Here is a 22,797-nt window from a genome sequence, read left to right as displayed (position 1 = left end):
ATAAAATAGAACAGATTTTCCATTCTGAAAGGGAGGGGTGAAAGCATCGCTTAGAAAAACTGAACCAAACATGACCAATCAATACCCAGCAGAGCAAACTCCAAATCCTGCATTTCCTCACCTGCCCTTGTGGAGTTATAATAGAATCATCTTCACTTGAAAGGCTTGGGTAGTCCTGCCTCTCTAGCACTCTTGCCCACAGCATGCATATCCTTTTCCATGGGTGGGCTCCACTGGGTGCCTCCAGTTTTCCTGGTCAAATGTTTCATAGTTCTGGTACCTCAAACATTCTGTACTCTCCATTGAAAATGGAGAAAAATGAGTAAATGGGAAAAATGAAAAAACAGTATGCACACATTGTATTGATGTGTAATACTGAATACAAGAAATACATCCACAAATTAACAAAGAATGTGAATTTAGAGATCTCCCCTTACTGCCTTGGAGGACAGTCACTTCTCCACTGAAAACGGAGAAAAGTCATCACAGCTTGTGAACTGACCCATCAGGGACTCTGTAAACAAATTCATCACTATCATGTGTTGCCTGTCCTCAGGAGTTCTCTGAAACCATGGAGGAAGGCTTTGTGACCTACCTCCTCTATCTCAGCTCAGTCATGCCTCTGAAACCAGTACCATGTGAACAGCACTGTCAGATTCTGCGGATATCATAGCACAAGTACTGGACCCCTGTGACCAAAAATGCAGCAGCCTCTGTTGGATGACTCAAATCACACTGTATCTACACACGCAGGAAGAGCAGAATGAACAGGAAGTGGGAATGGGTTACAACACCTCTAGAAACACTCCACTAACCCACTACCTTTAGTGAGGTTCCGCCTCCTGAAGGTTCTACAGCCTGGGGACCAAGTATTAAAACACATGAGTCTGTGGGGAGCATTTCACATTCAAACTACAATAAGATGTAAGGAAATGTGACTTAGTTAACTGCTAATTCCTCACATCAATTAAGTGTGTCTATATTATTACCTGAGTTTAGCATGGATTGTATTAGTTTCTATTGATTTATTATATGCCTTAGTATTGATTTAAGTGAGTGTAAGCCCTGTGGTTAATTTAATAGAGAAAAATGTATAATTATATATGCAAATTGCTGTGGTTTTAAGTTTCATTAATATTGTTCCAATCTAAGAATTTTTAAATTGCTTTTTTAATTACTAATTTGTTTTGTATAGTTGCTGTTTCTAGCTCTAAAGTGGAATAGTAAAAGATATCTATATGAGTTATTAGAGAAAAATTAATTTAACTTTAGGAAAAAGTAGATTTAGAACTTTCTTATTGTTAATTTTGCTAAGTCCAGCAATAAACTGATAACTAACTTAAAAGAGGAAACTATGGTAAGTTTTAAAAAAATACACATTTATTGCTTAATTTGGTCATGTTGCCATAATAATTTATTTCATAGTATAATATAGGAAAACTGATGTAAGAGGAAATTCACTTTTTAAAAAGTGAAAACTTTAAAAAGCCCAACATTAAATTGCTTAGTTATTTGGACTGTAATGCAGGTTTAATTTTATTAACATTATATTATATAATCAAAAATTTAAATTCCTTTCAAAATATGACATTATACTCATAAAACTCAATTTGAAATATTGAACACTATTAGCACAAATTCAGAAAGGATTTTTGAAACTCTGTCTTTCATCTGAAAACACAGCCTTTCTAAGAATGGACAATCTTTACCGGGGCCTTTGTTTGTTTGTACATTTAAACTCTTAGATTCCAATTGTTCAGACGAGCCAAAGCTAATTTCTTTTTTTTCATGTAGCTTTTCCTTAGCTTTTTGTAAGCACTCACCTTATATCTATGTATATTACTGACTTTCCATGGTGATCTCGTTCTCTGGTTCTCTTCCAAGAATAGGTTTGTCTTACCTGTGGGATTCCTGTGTTCATGGATGAATGCTAAGTCCTTACTATATACTAAATATTCACATATTTTCCCCACATATTACCTGTCATCTTTTCCCCTTGAGTTACTGTTCTCAAAAATGCAGCAAAAGATATGGGCATCATGGCATCCTTTGTAACAAATATCAGTGAAATGATATCCTCCTCAATTTTTTTTTTGATTGAATAAAAATGAGTAACTATGCATGTCCTAACTCTGGACTTAGAGGAAAATAAAAGGCATTCCTTATTGGAAACTTTCTGTATTATCTATTTATTAATTTATTAAATCACATATGTATTCTGGATGGCTGCTAGGCTTCAACATGTATTTCATATATACATACCACACAGTGAACAAAGCTTAGTGAGAAAAATGATACCAAAGGTTTCCATGGGTTTATAGATAAAGGTACTCCAGGACCGATTTACACATGCATTATTCTGAACTATTTAAACCATCCACAGTATTCATAATATGCTGTAATAGATGGTGTCTAGCTCATTATTGAAAATCTACATTTAAATGTTAATTTAGAAATATCTTTTCTACACGCTGTGTGAAATAGTTTAATTTAGATGTTTCATTTCTAAAATGGGATACAATCAATGCACCCCTGCCACCCAGAATCCCCATGGTGAAAGGAATTTTATGCATGATGTATTAAGTTAGAAAATGCTCTATAATATGCAAATAATTACTTACTTTTGCAATGTAAACTCATTAAGAACACTTAATGGAAAATTTAAACATAGTCATCCTTTCAGTAACTCTTGGGTCTAGAAGTTTGCATATATAAGTTTGTTAAGGAGTTGTCTAGGATTTCAAACATGCTTACCATGGAACATAATCTTTTCCCTGCTTTTATGCTGGAAATACTTTGCAACTATCAGATGAACACACCCTGAGCAAGTATACTGGGAGAGAATGCTACTTTGGTTTTTCATGGAAACTGCTAACACTGATACAGTCTGAAACATATTGATACTCTCAGCTATTTCCTGTAGAATGAAAACTTGAAAAGTATCCATGTTATTGGTAACAATTTACAATTAAGCTTGGTGTATTTAGAAAGCTATCCAAAGAACTATTCAGAGTCAGAATATTAGTGCGCATATAAGTGAAGTTTTATAACCAAGGATGGTTCCATGATGCAAGCAAATCCCGGCCTCTGCTTTCATTGCTGCATATTAAGGTTCTAACCACATGGACATACAAACTTTCCATTCCAGTTGCTTCCTGTCATCCAAGCAGCTTATATCCTTTGGAATTACTCTCAAAGTCCTTTCTACTACTTAGTTATCTTCTCTTACCTATCATCTCATCTTTCTCCTAATATGAATTACAGAATTGTAGTTACAAGTTTTCCTGTGTCCCACCCGGCTGGTGGTTGGGACAAACCTCTCACTAACAGTCCTATATCCTTTTATAAAATAATCACACAGAGGCTTAATATTATTTATAACTGCTTGGCCATTAGCTCAGGCTTATTACTGACTAGCTTTTATACTTAAATTAACCTATAATACTTACCTATGTTTAGCCATGTGGCTTGGTACCTTTTCTCAGTTCTGCCTTGACATCTTGCTTCCTCTGTGTCTGGCTGACAACTCTTGACTCAGCCTTCCTCTTCCCAGAACTCTCCTCGTCTGCTCATCCTGCCTATACTTTCTGCCTGGCTACTGGCCAATCAGTGTTTTATTTATCAATAAATTAGAGCAATACATATTCACAGCATATAGAAGGATATCCCATAGGACTTTGCCTTCTCTGTCTAATCAAAAAGGAAGGTTTCAACTTTAACATAGTGAAATTGCATATAACAAAACAGTTATCAAGCAAGAATTACAGTTATAATGATGGGGGAATGTCTTTATGTATTCTGTGAAAATATGTTGCTCTGGTTGGTTGATAAATAAAGATGTTTGGCCAATGGTGAGGCAGAATAGAATTAGGCTGGACATTCTAACTAGAGAGGAGGAAGGAGGAAGGCAGAAGAGAGAGGCCACTGCCATGAGAAGCAAGATGTAAAGATACTGGCAAGCCATGAGCCACGTGGCAAAGTATAGATTTATAGAAATGAGTTAATATAAGATGTAAGATCTAGCATGTGAGAAGCCTGAGCCAATAGGTCATGTAGTTCATAATTAATATAAACCTCTGTGTGTTCATTTGTGTCTGAGTGGCTACAGGACCATGAGGACATGGGGGTAGGGTACGGACAGGAAAACTTTCAACTACAATAATATCTAGTCTATTTGTATTTGGCAAATTCAAAGAAAATATTCTATTTATCCTATATTTGTGAGTCTAAAGTTCTAACTTATATTTTATCATAACCAAGGAAAATTATAACTGTCTAGTCTTCAGCTACATCAAAGACCTCAGAAGGATCCTAAGTAAGCAAGAAGTGCATTGTAAGCAACTTCAAAATTCTGGAAATGACAGAGACAGCTGGCTACCTGGACAGTTACCTAAAGCTCCTCTGCAATGTGGCATCCTTCTTCAGCCTATAGGCTTAGAGTCTCTCAGTTACTTCTGTGTCCTATAGAATGTTTGGAAGTTTCTTTTGCAAAGCAGGAACCTGAAGGACCATTTCACCTTGCAAAGTTCAGTGGCTACCTTCCTATGGGTACTGCTTGTCCAGTTTATACAACGTACTGTCAATCAGTTGACACAAGGGCACTTTTTTGCCCAGTGGCTAACAGTTGCCACAAGGAAAGCAAACTCTATAATGAGTTTATTCAATGTCCATCATTGTCCTTGAAGTAATTGATGTTGCCAGGAGCAGTTGTCTCACTGTCTAGAAAAGTCTAAGTTTTTAAAACATTTAAATGCCATATTCTGTAGGTCTTTGAAGTGCTTGAAGATTACCTACCTAATTAAATTATATCTATGTATACCTAGAAAACTTAACTAACATTACTATAAGTTTGACTATCATAGAAGATTAATTATTAACCTGTATTTCTTAATTATCCATTACAATTTAAATGAGTTACATAAACATAAAACCTTAAGAGTAGAAATATACATACAGTATAACAAAATTAACTTTAAATTTGTAATAAAGTAAAATCTACAGCAATGTAAAACATTTCTAAACAAGTTGTTTCTCTTTAAATGTAGGTTCAATAATCTACCCTTTCATCCTATCATATTTATATCCTATCCCCCTTTTTTCTTTAGAAAGATATTGACTATGGCCAATAACAATTTGTAACTAATCTCTAAACAAATACAAATATCCATAATACTTTTTTTTTAAACATGACCTTAGTGTTCCAGGCTACTTCCTGGTGATTGAGGGTGCTGTATTCTTATGGGGATCCTGAGAAAATTAAGAATTATGGTCAAGTCCTGACTGGATTAGTCTGTGAGGCTGTATTCTATGAGCCAGTTGCCTTGAAGCTGTTCTAGATATTGGATCATCTGCAAACTTCTCAGGGGATCTTCCTTGATCAAACCTTATTAGCCTGGAAGCAATCCACAGGTTCTCATCTTCTGTAGAAACAAAAGTAGAACTTCTTTTCCAAAGCAATGTATCATTAGACATAAATTTTGAAATCAAGATACTTTAAATTTTCATATTGATTTAACTCAGCATCTTTTACAATCAAATGTCTCTCTGCAGTTAAAAATCCCAAAGGCAAAATAATCCAGACTCTCTGTGTGATATCTATCTTTACATTGCTTATTTTTTATATTACCTTTACTGTCTCTTTATATAACTGTCTATATTCATTTTCTTTTCTCTTCTAAGCGTACATGCATTTTTATACACATTGTAAACAGTTTAGAGTTTTATTTCATCTGAATCTGTCTTATCATGAATCTATAATCTTTCTTTGACCAGGAGAGATTTTAAATTGTTAAACTGTGTGGCTAGTACAAAAAACAGCAACCTTGGCTGCTGACTCCACCCACCTCAGCTTCCCAATATGATGGCGGTATGTTTATAGCCAGCCCTGGATGCTATTATCTGCTGACTCTGGGAGGCAGTGGATCTGTGCTTCCCTCCAGTAGCATGTAGCCCCAAAACCTTTCCTTCCTTCTTTTTTTTTTTTTTTTTTTTTTGTCTGTACTAGAAAAAGCTAAATCCACCATGCTTGGAGAAACCTCTGTGTAACTTGGCGGGAATCCGCCAAGTCTGCATGCCAGGGTGTCTCTGTACTTTGGTGTCTCTATATCTAGGTCACATGAGACATGAAGTAGAAAACTGTTTTTTGGCTCCATTGTTGTGTGTTTAGAAGCCTTTTTTAAACTCTATGGAAATTTGGAAATTTGAGAGCCCCACATTGTTAAGTCAAATGTAGTTGGAAGTTTTCCTGTGTCCTGCCCAGTCTGCAGCCACTCAGACCCCAATAAACACAAAGAGGCTTATATTAATTATGAACTATATGGCCATGGCTCAGGCTTATTACTGACTAGCTCTTATACTTAAATTAACCCATAATTTTTTTCTATGTTTAGTCACATGGCTTGGTACCTTTTCTCAGTTCTCCTTGACATCTTGCTTCCTCTGTCTGACTGGCAACTCCTGATTCAGCCTTCCTCTTCCCAGAATTCTCCTCATCTGCTCACCCCGCCTATCAACCAATTAGAGCAACACATAATCAAAGCATAGAGAATGACATCCCACAGCACAGAATTTCAAAACAGATACTTTTCATAGAATTAATGGAGGGTATTTATGTATTAATGTTGGTAATTTGTGCCTGTATTCATATACACCACTGAGCTTTTCTGTGTGATCATTTACATTTTTATGATTAACTGGGGAGAAAGTTTCAAATAACCTGAGTGTGCTTTGGGGATACCATTGTATACAGACTCAGTGAAATGGGAAAAATTGATGCCATTAGTGGGATTTAATAACCACTGTAAATAGCTACTACTATGTTACTACTGTATGATTTAGTAACCACTACACAACATTAGATTCAGACAGGTGCCAAGATGACACAGTGTGATGAAACACAGGTGACATCCTTCTCCAGAGAGGAAACATCAGTGTGTGAAGACATAGGGGCCATGCTTTTCTAAGAGTTCTGCACAGTTCTGGTTGCTAATGTAAACAATTCAGAAGGGATGACCAGGGAAGACAAGGCTTGTTGTCCTGACTCCATTTGTGAACATAAACTTTTCCTCCCAGAAGCTACAGCATTTATGTATGAAAGTCTAACTGAAAATTTGTACTGCTAAAACAGGACTACTAGTAAATTTTAAAGTAAGTTCCTAATTCATTTGAAATAATAAATTTTAAGCACATAATTTACTCAATAAGTTGTTTTTGAGTTTATTAATTTGGTACCTTCAAAGATTTTTTTGAATTTAATTTTTAAAACATTTTTGAGAATTTCATATATGAATACTGGATCTGTTTTATTTCAAGTCCCTTCTAGCTCTCTCTAAATCCCATGTGTCTGTCTAACTCCTCAAAATATTGATCTATTATTATTGTTGTTATATATATTCTGCTGAGTCTATTGAGTGCCACCCATGTGTATATGTATTGAAGGCTGTCCACTTGGGATGAATATAACCTATCAGGAACCTCACCCATGGGGAAGTTTTATTTTACCTCTCTCAGCAGTCATAAATTCCTGTTCATCTAGGATTTAGGCCTTGTGAGATTTCCTCAAGAAGCATTGATATGTCAGCTAATATTGTCATTTTGTTGGTCTTGTTTAGGGGACCATATTCCTAAGATTTCATGGTGTAGATTCACTATCACACATAGAAGAAATCAACTCACAGTGGATGTTGTAGCCTTGTCTTTTGGCTCTTACAATCTTCTCTCTTTCAAAATATTTCCTGAGTTTTAGTGTAAGAATTGTGTTGTAGATATAAAAATCTTAGATGACCAGATTGTTATTGTATTGTTATTCCAGCCAACTACCTGGGGCTGGTGATATCATAGACCATAGAGGAGTATTGCTGCCTGGGGGAAGGGGCAGGGGGCAACCTCCAGCAGCACAGGACTCAAAGGGGATCTATGGAGTCAGCACATTCTTTGACTTTTTTTTATATGAGGTGGTAGGGGAAAAGACAATCACAAACTCTCCTGATGGTTTCCTTCAGACCTTTTCTTTACTTTTCTTTTACATTCTATATTCTTTATTTTCCTTGTGACTTTCTTCTCTCATTCTTGATTCTTTCCTTCTAACTCTCATTCTTTGTTTTTCTTCTAACTCTCATTTTTGATGTGTTCCTTCTAATTCTCTCATTCTTGATGTCTTCCTTCCAGCTCATTTTAACTCTATCTCTTTTTTTCCCTTATAGCTTATTTACTCCAGCAAAATCTTTCAGGCAATATAAAAATTACAGTGTAGATATATTCTGTTTTTCTAGTGAATGATTATAATTACCACAGATTAAAAAAAAAGACAGCATGTTTTCCACATCCCTTACATGATTAAACATTTAACTTATTACAGGTGAAAAACAAATTATCTCAAGAACTCACATACCTTCATACCCAAGCAACTTGTTATAGATTAACAGAATGTAAGTAAGCTATTGTTTTACTGGCAAGCTGCATTTTGCAATTACAAAGAAAGGACCAATCACTTTATTACTTATCTTGAAAGGTAATCTTATAAGGAATCACAAATCTAAACTTTTGTATATGAAAATATATAAATCTTTAGGGTGAATGCCCACTCATCAATAGTTTTTTATATCAGGATACTGAGGGCAGAAATGGGTAAAAGGAATTAATCATCAGCCAATTCTATCAAGAAAGTGCCTCAGCTAGTAATAATTGGGCTGCTTTGTTCTTGTTCCCTGACTTTAAAAGGTTCCTCACTCAATTTTGTGCCTTTCTAAAACTTTAGATTGTCTTTTCGGGTTTTTCACCTCAAAGCTATCATCAAAACATCTGATCTAACCTGAAGTTATTATACAGCTTTGTTTCAGCTAATTATGCATACTGAAACCTGTGGCTGCATCTTTCATCATTAAGATTAAAGGAATCAAGCCTGACTGGCTCCTGGGACTTAATTGTTTTTTAATCATTAACTTGAGCTATGACTATGCAGCTCCTTAGGGGAAACTCATTGGCCCTAGCTGTGTAACATTTTCTTGTATATATTTTTATTTATCAAAACTCTGAGTAGACTAACATTATTATTATCAATCAGACAGTAAAGCTTAGGAAGGAATCTCCTTCATAGTAATCCTCAGGTAAGAATGCCCAATAGGACGGGATGTTTCCTCAAGATAAACACACTACATTTCAGGCAGTGGGGATCTCCCCACACTCAGTCACACCATGCCAGATACCAGAGAGAGAGAGCAGTGGCAACACATGGAAGGGCACAGCAGAAGCAAAAGACATTCTGGAGTCTGTTGTCTCAGGGCCTTGTCTATCTGAGATTTACCCGTCAGGTATTTTCCTCCTGGTGGGCTAACACCCTGAACTTGAATTGCCACCTGATGGTCCTCTGACATGTCTGCCAGTATCTCCTCTGTTTTATTTATTAAATGAAGTCTATGAATCTCTCTTTGGGCAGAGTATACTGTAGATCCTATAAGTCTGAAGATGACTCTTCTGTAGCAGATACTTTTAGCCTAGAGTGACTAATGGCACTAACCTAAGAATTAAGAGCATGCATACTAACAGCAAGCTGAGATTATTCCAAATACCTTGTAGGTGCAGCTGTACAGGACATCTCTGATCTACTGTAAGGCAGAGAAGTAACATAAATCAATTGTAGTTAGCATGACACTATTTGGTTAAGTGTGACTTAATATTTTGGATTTGACTATTACAGTCATTTTCCTAAACAAGTATAATTTCTAATGACATTCTAAATACTTATACCTGTGGTAAGTGTTCTCTCACCCTTCTCACAAAGAAACTTCTTTTTTGCAACATATGGAGACCATTCCTGAGACCTAGTCTAAATGCAGAAAATAAAACTTAAAGAAAAATCCCAGTTATAAAGAATTTTTCCAGATTGCCCCACGGACCTCAGCCAGACAGAATGATGCTCATTCAGATATATCTACTAATGACAGTTGTTTTCTTGACCAAATTCTCTCCCATCCAGCCCTGACACAGCTATCCTAATTTTCTGTTTCCAGACTTCTAACTTTTGTATTATGTATATAACCTATTTTGTGCAGTATTTGTCTTTCTATATGTGGCATACTAGAGCTTAAGCATTTTCTTTCAGGAAAACAGTAATTGCATTTAAATAGTGATAGCTGTGTCAGTCTCACTAAGGTTTATTTAAAGCACTTTTTGTACATATGCATGTGTGTACATCAGATCACCACCTTTTACATCTTACAATATTTTTACTTGTCAGATAAACTTTAAAAGTGGTGACAAACTGAATAACATATAATCAAACAAATTTATAAAAACAAAATAAACAAAAAAGAAGGGAGAGAGAAAGAGAAAAGAATGGAAGGAAGAATGAAAGAAAGAAAGAAAAAGAAAGAAAGATAGATAGATAGATAGATAGATAGATAGATAGATAGATAGATAGATAGACAGACAGACAGGCAGACAGACAGACAGACAGATTGAGAATCTAATGCATTTGCTTCAGGACTCAGTTCTTTACCAACATTTTTCCAACCCTTTAGTTGCACACCATAGCAATCATACTACCAATGCACAGTCCAAAAGATTGGATTTTTCTTTTTATTCTTAGATTATCATTTCACTCAAAGAACCAAACTGTCAGTGTTTTCAACTCCTCCAAACCTCATTGTATTAGATATGCTCTGTATACACATGGCCAAGAGAACAGGTACCTTCTCTACCTGGTTTTCACCCACAACATACATTCTGCTGCAAACACAAGATGCCAAAAAAATTGAGGTTCTGCCACTCAGCCTATCCCAAGTGTCTACCCAAAGAGTGGATACCATACATGTAGTGCAAAATAAATATGCACCCCATCACTACTGTTGCCATTTCTACTCAGGGAAGAGATTCTAGACTCCACAGCTGAAAACACAGACCAAAAATACCTCCATATATAGTACTTTGTGTTGAACAATAAAATTATTATAGAGAATGATGAAGAATAATCCAGTAGCTCCAAGATAGATGTAGAACAAGCCAGGGATTGCCATGTGAGGGATGTGTTTATTTAAGAGGCTACAGCAATACCCTGATAACAAGAGTGTGAGTAACTTAGTTACAACCTCTGACTGAGCAAGAAGTAGTTACTAGAGTGCCTTCTAGGAAACCAAGATTCCTGTCCATTGTAAGGCATGCTCAAGGCTGTGCTTTTGTTCTGTGACAGCATAGCTAAGCAACTATAAAATAAATCAAAAAGAAAACTCTCAATCAAAATGAAAGGACTAATGTGTAACCACTGACCAACAAATATATGGCTTGAATGGACCCAGGAGTAACTTTAGAGTGTCCTGACTAGCGAGAAACACAGGATAAACACCACAGCAGGAATATTAGACACTGTGCTTTGGGAGAATAATTTTGTGGCATTGCAGACAAGCCATCAAATGCAAGGACATCCTTTCCTTTCTACCTTAGTGTAGTGGAAGCTTAAGTCCATTATACAAGTAAAGATAGAATTCTAAATCATAAGAACAACATTATCCCTTATCTGTAATTGTATGTGAAAATCCTAGAGAATCTGTCAAAATCCTGTTAGAAGTTATAGAAGACTTCAGAATGTATGAAGGATCCCAAATCAGCAAATAAAAGCAATTCCATTTCCATATACTAGGAAGGGATGTTGGGCAAATAAAACTAAGGAAGTAGGCACATTTAAAACAAAGCAAATTTTTGTTAAATAAGAAATTTGGAAATCCATTGTATTGTATGCTGACTTAAAAACTAACTTAAAACATAAGTATTTTGTCAAATAAACAAATGAAAAACATGACAGATTTGTACAGTTGAGACAACAAAGCACTGTTGAATGAAATTAGAGAAGGGACAAGTAAAAATGAAATCCCTGGTTCATGGGTTGGAGCATTTATTTTGGTAAATGGCAGGATACACATACAAGTGCAATTGCCATCAAAATTTCAATTGGTTTTATAGAGAAATTGGCAAGCAGTTTATAAAATTCCTATGAGTTAGCAAAGTGAGATTCTGCTTCAAAGATCATTCAAGTTGTTGGAAAAAATTGTGATGTTAGGATTGAGGTGACATTTCCTAGCAGTTGTGTGTCAGTTGCCAGTCACTTTGCATGTCTGGGGACCTTTTTGGGTCATTATGTAAAGCCCAGCACATTTCAGAATAAATAATGGAATGTAGAATATTTTATTTTGTTTTCTCCTCTGCATTTCTCTCTTACTTTTTAGGTTATCTATGACTGCATTAGTCCACCAGAAACTCTAGGATATTCTCTCTATTTTAAAGTCAGATGAGCAGCCAGCTTCCCTCTGTACAACCCCTCCCCAGCTCTGTACTTTGCATAGTATTTGGTTACTGAACTCAAGGCAAAGAGATGTCAGAGAATGTGTTTTAACATCCTTCCTGCTATGCTACACTTTAACAGGCTGAAGCAAACAAATGTCTACACTGCAACAGGCTTTAAAACGATTGGTTACAAAAATTAATTGAAACAATTAGAGTCACTAAACTGTTCATTTATTATGTGGAAGAATGAATTTTCCATATATTTCAAGATTGCTTTCATCTACAGTAAATGTATTACTTAATATGTAAGATTCTATTGAATAGAGGTTAGCATCCCTTATTTTTTTCTGTCTAACTTTGATAAGTAATTGCCTGAGAATTTTAAAAATAACCCATTGATGACTTTTAAATTATATCTGACACATAAGTTTGGGTTTACTCACTTAAATAAGAAACAAGGGCAAGGCCAATGTTGTGCATGCTGTCACAGCTCAGGTCATGCTTATTTGGTGGAAGGAAGCCTACAGAAGGCGGGACTCACATAGATCATTCCACATCCTTGGAGAGTTAGCTCATTTCTTGTTAGATCTTAGAGGTGTACCTACAAGCCCTGTGGTATATGCATATTAAAATTATAAATATATTAAGCATATATATATATATTTAATACTTACACAAAAGAAGATAATCTATGGAAGGAGACAAATAAACCAAATGTGACAGATATAAAAGAGTGAAGGGACAGTATAGATGGACAGAATGTTGGTTCCGACTGGCAGCTATTATGCTTGATATCACTGTTTCTTTTCACTATATACTACAATTTCACTTAATCTGCTATTAATATAATTTGCCCCCTTCACCCAAGAAAGCTAAAATTCAAAGCAACAAAGATAACCCGCCCCCAAACCGAGCAATCTAAAATTTGTTACCCTATAGCAAAATGCATAACAGGCCTTACAAAGTTAGTTAATTTTTAATTTAATTTAATTTTTTTTATTTTTTATTTTTTTATTTTGCAATACAATTCAGTTCTACATATCAGCCACGGATTCCCTTGTTCACCCCCCCCCCCCCCCCCGCCCTCCTCACCTTCCCCCCAGCCCGCCCCCCATTCCCATTTCCTCCAGGGCAAAGCCTTCCCCGCAGACTGAGATCAACCTGGTAGACTCAGTCTAGGCAGGTCCAGTTCCCTCCTCCCAGGCCGAGCCAAGCGATCCTGCATAGGCCCCAGGTTTCAAACAGCCAACTCATGCAATGAGCACAGGACCCGGTCCCTCTGCCTGGATGCCTCCCAAACAGATCAGGCCAATCAACTGTCTCACCCACTCAGAGGGCCTGATCCAGTTGGTGACCCCTCAGCCATTGGTTCATAGTTCATGTGTTTCCGTTCGTTTGGCTATTTGTCCCTGTGCTTTATCCAACCTTGGTCTCAACAATTCTCGATCATATAAACCCTCCTCTTTCTCGCTAATTGGACTCCCAGAGCTCCACCCGGGGCCTAGCCATGGATCTCTGCATCCAGATCCCTCAGTAGTTGGATGAGGTTTCTAGCACGACAATTAGGGTGTTTGGCCATCCCATCACCAGAGTAGGTCAGTTCGGGCTGTCTCTCGACCATTGCCAGCAGTCTGTTGTGTGGGTATCTTTGTGGATTTCTGTGGGCCTCTCTAGCACATTTTTCTTGTTTTTTTTTTTTTTTTTTGGTTTTTCGAGACAGGGTTTCTCTGTGTAGCTTTGCGCCTTTCCTGGAACTCGCTTTGGAGACCAGGCTGGCCTCGAACTCACAGAGATCCGCCTGGCTCTGCCTCCCGAGTGCTGGGATTAAAGGCGTGCGCCACCACCGCCCGGCTCTCTAGCACATTTTTATTGACCTCATTACATAGGAATGCTAGCAGCAAGTAATAGTGCTGTGGGATGGTCTGTAGGTAAAATTGCTCTGATTGGTCAATAATTAAAACACTGATTGGCCAGTGGCCAGGCAGGAAGTATAAGAGGATCTAACAGAGAGGAGAAAGGAGAGAACAGGAAGGCGGAGGGAGACACTGCCAGCCATCGCCATGACAAGCAGCATGTGAAGATGCCAGTAAGCCACGAGCCACATGGCAAGGTATAGATTTATAGAAATGGATTAATTTAAGATATAAGAACAGTTAGCAAGAAGCCTGGCATGGCCATACAGTTTGCAAGCAATATAAGTCTCTGTGTTTACTTGGCTGGGTCTGAGTGGCTGTAGGACTGGCGGGTGACAGAGATTTGTCCTGACTGTGGGCCAGGCAGGAAAACTCTAGCTACATAGTATCTGTACATTTAAAAGGTAGATGCTTTGTATTATAAATAAAACATAGTGTGGTAATATTTGTCAATGGAAATTGAAATTTTTAAGGTGTTTTTGTCTCAAATTGTCTCAGAAACTAGAAATAATGAGGCAGAGATGGACAGGATTATGGATAATTCAAAGCTCTGACTGTTTACCAGCAGGGATTAATCAGGTCAGCAATTTCCCAACCATTGTTAAACTCTGTTAACTCTGCAATCAAATCCAAAATTGTAAGGAACATATTTTTTTTTCATTCTTGCCAGGCCAATACTTCTTAGTTGTGTTACTTTTCTAATGTGGCCATTTATTGATTTATGGGCTTAGATGAATTTATATGACTTATGTTTTATCACTACTATATACCTTTGTGTTAAAATTATGATAGTATGGATGCATTCAAATTTTGCTCAAGCTCACATGAAACATAAAATATTTGCATTTCTAAGGTAAAACATTAAGTAATAATCCATTTTTATAAAGTTTTAATGCCCAACTTGGTAACTTTCACTAAGAATGAAGAATGACTATATTAAAAAATATGTGCAATAATAAAAGCTGTTTTCATTAAACCTGAACATCAAAATATTGGAAAAGTTCTACAGAAGCCACATTGCTTCCTGTGTTTTTACCTCCATTGTGTTTTTAACAATTAAGGAAATCCCACCAAGATCTTAATTCACTAAATGCTTAAACCAGTATATAAATGGAAAAGGACTGACTTCTGGCTTCTTTCTGTAATGTCAACGTTTCGAAAGTGTGGCCTCCCTATATTCAAGTATCCCTGTTACTTTTGTGCCATGACAATGTAGCTTTGTAAGTACATTTTTTGTATGACTGGACTATAAACATAAACCCCAATACTCAAACTGGATGTGAAATTTTAAAATCTATTTTTTGGAAAGTAATTTTCATGGTTATTTTATTTGATGCTTGGACAATATAGTTCCCATTTTTCTGATTTTCGTAGTATATCAGATTCACTGAACCTCATTAAAGGTTATCCCAAGGACTAATGCCATAGGAATATGTCCTGAGTAAAATATTGAGTTATATACATTGTATTTCAATATATTCATGATTTGTCTGAATTTTTAAAGAACAGCATAGTTTGTAGTTAATCACATTGTTAATGAAGTTAGCATAGTAGTACAATTGAAGGAATGAAGTGTATGGATGTTTCCAAACACACCACAGTGTATAAAACCATAAGGTAATATATAAAACATATTTATCATTTATTTTTAATTACCCTGATTTAAAGGGACTTTGAAACTGGAATGGATAGAGTAAGGAAAATTCAGACCACCCAGTTCACTGTAGTTGAATGTGCAGTTTCTTATGCATTGAAACTGCTTCAAACATTGAGTGTCACTGCAGTGGTTCTTTGAAAAGATAAAATCTTACAATAGTTAAGTCATCAAAATATGGAGCACACTGCCTATAAAACCTGAATGTGTCATCAGACTTACTGGGCAGCCATTATTCCTGTAGATGTTATGTCCTTTGATTGAATCACTTTTTTATTTTAATAAAAGGCAATATATTAATGTCATTGGCATTAAAATATACATAAATTTAATTTCAATACAGTCCTATATTTAATGCTTTTTTTTCCTGAAAGACCAAATGCACATTTATAACTAAACTGTTTGTGTCAGTATTATTTGTAGACAAAAGAGATAGTCAAGGTATGAGGACTGTGTTATATCAAATATAATTAGAGACAGAAAATTAGTGTTAGATTAAAAGTATAGATTGATACACAAATATTTTAAAAAGTGCAATTTTAAAATTTCTATCTACTGCAAGCATAATGCGTTCCAGGTACCAATCCCTACACAGGAATGCATAATTTTCTCTTTGGATCTAATCTTTTGCAAGTAGCTGTTTTGTTTTCCAAGAAACATTTGACTATGGTAAATAAGATAGGTTAGGAGGTTTCTTTTACTGTGAGCAACAAACAGGAATGCATTGTCAGGTGGGGGGGCAGGAAAGGCAGAATTTAACTGGAGAAGTTTCATGCTTCTTTCTTGTGGAACAGGCTACCTAGTCACTCATCCCAGTAGTGTAGAATCCAGCCTCAGTCTGCTGATGTTGATTGTTACTGCTGCTGGAACCTGATGTCTCCATGGTGGTGGTCCACTCTGTGGGAACTCACTATTTCCACAAAGGGCACTTACACACATCCGTATTATAAATTGTTGCCATAGAGTCCACATAACAGCCAGGTCCAGCACCTCCACAGAGCACACTGCTACAGGTTCACTTGTCTGCTGGGAGACAGGGTTGCTGAAGGGTCATGAGACAGGAAGGAGAACCCAAAGTCAGAACACTGCAAACATCTGTGGTCCTTAGTCCTTCACCACCATCAGTTTACAATTCCAGTCTCCATATTTGCCTGTCATAAAGAGCAGTGCACAATTCCACAGACAGTATCATTTCATACCAAATCTATGCCATTCTGAAGCAAGATAATTGATTATTTTTTCATGTCATTAATGTTAATTTATATGGTTTAGAAATTGGCAGAGTTTATCCACTCTAATCTCATCACAGATACCTTCTTTATATTCCTTGAATTTATTTATAATTGCTGTTTTGCTATCATCGTCTTATGCATCAGCTAAATTACTTTTATCAAGGAACATTATGATGGAAATTATTATTTCTAGAGTTCCATGTCAGGTTCTGTGGAGTCAACAAAATGCCGTTCTAAAGCCTTCCAGGCTATGCACTGAGGTAGGAAATATAATTCCACTTACGTAGTATCAGGCCAGGGGTGAACCCCACACCAGTTACCATGAAGAGAACACCAAGTCCTACTCTCCCTCAAGGGAAAGAGAACAGTGGGTTCTGAAGTCAATAGCCTGGCTTTTCAGAGAATTGCTAAAGGGGTTGAAAGACAAAATGTGTAAGAAACATATTCAGTTCAACAGCAAATAATTATAACAAAATAATCTGATTCATAATAGACAAAGTATATGCTTATATCTAAGCTATATAAATGTGGATGGGGAGAGATGGTTATTAAATTTTTAATCTCAAAAGAAATAGAAGTCAATGCTGTTACAGTGAGTTACTTCATGTGTTAGAATGGCCACTACAAACACATACAACATGCAGAGAGGAGAGAGAGAGAGAGAGAGAGAGAGAGAGAGAGAGAGAGAGAGAGAGAGAGAGAGAGAGAGAATAACGAGCGTGTTTCATCAGATTTGTGGAATTTGAAATCCTTGTTCTTATTGGCAGGATGGTAAAATGCTTTCACTTTTTTGGAAACAAAATGGAAGTGTTTTAAAACCTTTAAAGTGGAACTACCCTGTAATTTATTCATAATAGTTAAAATATGGATCTTGAAGCAATATTCATATGCCCATGTTCATTGAACCATTATTCATAATAAACAAGAGGTAAAAACACTGTAAATATTCATCAACTATGTAAAGAAATTACAGCCTACACACTCGAGATAATATTCGCCACAGAAACAAGAAAATACAGTTCTCTGAAACAACCTGCGTGAACCTTGAAGAGGTGCTGCTAAATGATTAAGTCCCACTGCACATGGACAAGTGTTCTTGGTTCTACTTAACATATGAAGCCAGGGAGGAAGATGATGGAGAAGTTGGAAGTTGCTGTTCAGTAGATATACAGTTTCAATTACCCTAGATGAAGCTTTAGACACATGCTAGTACAGCACTGAGTGCATGGGTAACATCATGACACTAAGCACATTAAAATATGTGTCTTCTAACACAATGAAACCTTCTTTTCTCTCTTAGTCTTACATGGTAAATGTACATATTTTGAGATCTTTAATGCATAAGGCATGTTGTATACATTTAAGATTTTTGGTTTTCCCATTACACAAAAATAATGACTTTGATATTACATGAATTATGTAATTCTATTATCTACTTTGAGAATGAAAATACAGCTGAAACTGTATCTGAGCCTGAAGTTCAGTGTTACTGTTCACAGAAGGAAATAGAATGATAGTAGAACTTTGATCCTCACTCCAGAGTGACTTTTCAACCTGCTCCCAAGTGGAAACTTTAAATTTTCCCTCTACCAAAAAGCATAAGTCAAAAAAAAAAAAAGTAGCTTCTTCTTCTTGAGGGATGTAGTGGAGCAGAGGGTCAGAGTTTGGGGTAGTTATCCTTTTGTCCTCTACCCCAAGGAGTCCACAGAGTAATATTTGAGAATTGCTGCTGGAGATACAAGCTCAACAGTGATAAAAATAATTGCTGTCAAGCATTGAGAATTTACTCTGGGCCAAGATAGGACTAAGCAGTTTTCTTCTCTTGAGTAAATTAATCCTCCCTGTGGATTCTAGGGGAGAGATTATTAATTTTGTCATGACAAAAATGCAAAACATAATTGATAATTAATTAGCTAAAGGTCACTTATTCTGTGAGTGGCAGGACCCAAAATTGTCATTAAATACCCTCCCTGAGTATAGAAGCAGTGATTTCCATTACCCTCCTGACTGTAAAAGACTTCACGTGATAAATAAGGCTCTCTGAGGGATGTTTTTTGCTGACCAGTGTTTTCTTTGCAGATATTATCAGATAGATGGGAAATCTGCTAAGTCTCTGCGCTATTGGAAACATAACATTTCATTTAACAAAGTATGTACTGTCTCTCACACTGTAGGGAGCTTATTTAAAAGATAAGCATATTTTTAAAGACTTATTTCTATTTGTATGTATCTGTTTGGGTGTTTGTTACCCATATGGGCAAGAAGAGTGTGTCAGATCCCTGGAAGCTGGAGCTATATTTGGTTGTAAGCTATCTGACATGATTGCTACAAACTAAATTCAGATCATCTGTGAGAGCAACAAGCATTCTTAACTGCCTGGCCAATTCCCCAGCCCCAGCCAGTGGTTTGACATTAATTTACACGTCAGTTTCCATGTATTTTCTAACTCTCCTTTCTCTGTTCCATATTAAAACCAAACTATGTCAATGTAAAATTCTGATTTTTAAAATCTTGTTTGCTTTAGTTCTGAGAGATTTGTGTACTATATCCCTGTCTTTGAGGTCACATACTCTCATTTATGAAATAAGAAAAGTTGATCAAGTGAATTAAAATTGTCACAGATAATCTTTACAATTAAAAGCAGGGAGCTGTGTATGTAGCTCAGTGATTGACTAATGCCTGGCATGCACAAGACCCTAGGTTCAATTTCTAGACTCACAATAAACAAACAAACAAACAAACAAACAGGAACAATGGCATAAATGCTTGGTAAGTGCCCTTTGTGATTATTTGATCTCTTCTAATCTTTTTAATTGTTTTTTATAAGAGTAAGGAGTAAATGGCATAAGACAAAATGTGTTTTGCATAAAAATATAATAAAACACAATCCAGAATATCCTGATAAACATCGAATTACTGTTAGTACTATCAAAGACAAGGGAAATGCATTGCCCATCAGGAGCCCTCAGGCAAAATGGTATACATGTATAATGGTCAGTAGCATCTCCTATTGGCAAAAGTCTGCTTTTGAGGAGAAATATAGACAATGTTAGAAAAATCAAATGGAAAAATATATTGAGGATGAGTCTAGATGTGAGGGGTCAACCAGCTAAGAATGGTTTCTAGGAACAGAATATCAAATAGGTTTATATCTGTCCAACTCATCAAATTCCCCCTGAAATAACCAAATATGTGCATGGATATTGATTTTAAGATTCCCTGAAGATAATCCATAACTCATTGGCTACAAATTACAGTGGAGTAAAATACTCTACTTTTAAGGGTAGATTATACTGCCCAGCTCACTCCAAGACAAACAAGCTCCCCAGCTCAGAGTTCTTATTCTTAATCATGTATCTATCAACACCTCCATTACAGCCAGATACTTACTCAGCAATTCTAAACTTAAGACATGGACATCTTGAAGGAGTAATAATTTTTCTGAATACAGACTTTGGAAATGTGGAATTTGGGGTCTTCAGAATGATTTTTATCTGCATGTGTTTTTCTCCTTAATTATTCTGCTTCAAATTATTATTTATGGTTTCCTGCTTCTAAGTGTGTAGGAAAACTGTGTGATGGTAGAATGAACACGTTTTTGTAATAGTTTCTATGTGGTATGAGTATACCTTAAAAATTATACAAAAACATGAGATATATATTTTTCTTGGTAATATTTCAAAATGTGTTGAATACAGTCTGTAGCTGGAAGTTTTCCTGTGTCCTGCCTGGCCTTGCACGGTCCAGACAAATCTCTCTCACCCACAGTCCTGCAGTTGCTTACAAAATAGTAATTCAGAGGCTTAATATTACTTGTAAATTATATGGCCTATGGCTCAGGCTTCTTACTAGATATCTCTTATAACTTAAATTAACCCATTTCTATTAATCTATGTTTTGCCACATGTTCTGTGGTATTACCTGTGTGCCATTAATCGCTGCTCCCTGGATGGCGTCTTCTCTGCCTCTGCCTTTCTTCTTCCTGTCCCTCTCCTGGATTTCCTGCCTGCCTCTAAGCTCCTTTCCATAGGCCAAACAAATTTATTTATCAACCAATCAGAGCAACACATATTCACAGCATACAGAAAAACATCCCACAGCAACAGTCCACATTAAATATTTGAAAAAAATAGAGATGTAACACTAATATAGGTAAGTAAAGTTAATTCACCTCCTTTCTATTAAGTATTGGGGGCTAAAGACTTGGCACAATGTATATGCCTCCATGTGGGAAAGTTGACTTTGATTTACCACAGATACTTCTTTATAAAAATAAGTTATCTGATGAGGTCCTTCTGAAGCAAAGAGAAACTTCAGGTGGGAAATGGTTCCCCCATTCGGAAATATGGTTAACCTAAGGAAATAAGTTAGAGGACTTTAAGCTACAAAGTCTCTTTGAGACGAAGAGGTCATGCTGTCCTGGACTCAAGTCACAGACTGGAGAAGAGTGATGACTTAAATATTTAACCCATTATTGAAAGCTGATAGTGTTTGGGTTTCTAAATTACTACCTGTTGTGGTAAAACTGTCTGGTGTTAGTAGCTGATTTGGGGGGGGTGTTAATTTTGCACAACAGAAGGTAAATTTAAAAGTAATTTTATTTATATTTCAAGAGAATTGACAGGAGGCAAAGTAGTTTATGGAAAACACAGGGAAGCTCATTCTATTTATATTCTGGTTCAAAATCACATTCTCCACATGAAAAGGTATTTTAAAAATTCATCTGAAAGCATTCTGCTCATGCTTTTAATGAGTCGATACATTAACATCCCAGTGCTCTTTGCTAAGCTTTTATTTTCCTCTAGACACATTTAGCATGATGCTTGATCAGCCATGCTTTATACTCTATTATTTTTCTTGTCTCTGACAGTAATCAATTTTTGGCACTGGAAGTCTGAGAAAGTCCAATGAAAGCAAACTGAATTTGTTGGATCAACTTTATTAACAGTACTGAACACACACACACACACACACACACACACACACACACACAAACACATACACACACACAAATTCTCACACGTGTATTTTCAAGGCAGTATAAATACATTCAAAACAAGCTGGCATTCCATAACTCTTCTATCCACACAAGCTTTACTCGCAAAGCACCAATTTAAATTGTTTTCACACTAACCTTTATATATTTGTTGTAATGCCAGAGCTGTTTTAATGGAATGAATACATAAAGAATTTTATGTATATTAAGGATACTGACATTCTCTAAGAAGTACCTCTCCAGCCTTTCAATTATTACATGAAGAGAAACAAAATGAAGGTGTTTACACCTGCCATCAATCTGTTCCTATATTTATGCATGCAAATGTATGCTTCCTTCTTTGAATTCTCAGGTGCAGATTTTAGAATTTCATTATTTCTTGACAGTATCACAGGATACAAATGCAATAATTAATTGTCAGTCTCTATGGCTGATGCTTTGAAATAATAAGTATATTGTTATTTAAAATACTTGTATTGTCTCAAGTATATTCTAAATAATTTACTTTATTGGCTCTGTGTTTCTCATTTTGCTCATGAAGAAATAGAGGTTTCACCTTGTTATATAAATGACCTGTTCCCACAGAATCATTAAGTAACAGGATCAAGATTCAAAACTAAATGCTTATGTGTGAAATGTCTAAATTCTTTCTGCTATGCATAATGTGACCCAATAAATGGATATAATTTGCTGGAGATGAGTTGCATAACTACTATTGTCAGTATTTTT

The 22,797-nt window shown here is 36.1% G+C and overlaps 1 protein-coding gene across 5 annotated transcripts in view; it reads left to right on the top strand.

The window, feature by feature from the left end:
• Lrp1b (LDL receptor related protein 1B) overlaps positions 1–22,797 on the top strand; it is a 1,950,932-nt gene that overhangs the window by 676,103 nt on the left and 1,252,032 nt on the right. The window lies entirely within an intron of this gene.

The sequence above is a fragment of the Peromyscus californicus genome, unplaced genomic scaffold (assembly GCF_007827085.1).
Source record: "Peromyscus californicus insignis strain IS unplaced genomic scaffold, ASM782708v3 Scaffold_7__1_contigs__length_154581171, whole genome shotgun sequence".
Classification (NCBI taxonomy): domain Eukaryota; kingdom Metazoa; phylum Chordata; class Mammalia; order Rodentia; family Cricetidae; genus Peromyscus; species Peromyscus californicus.
The sequence above is the reverse complement of the archived record's forward strand: the minus strand, read 5'-3'. Positions and strand labels throughout refer to the sequence as shown.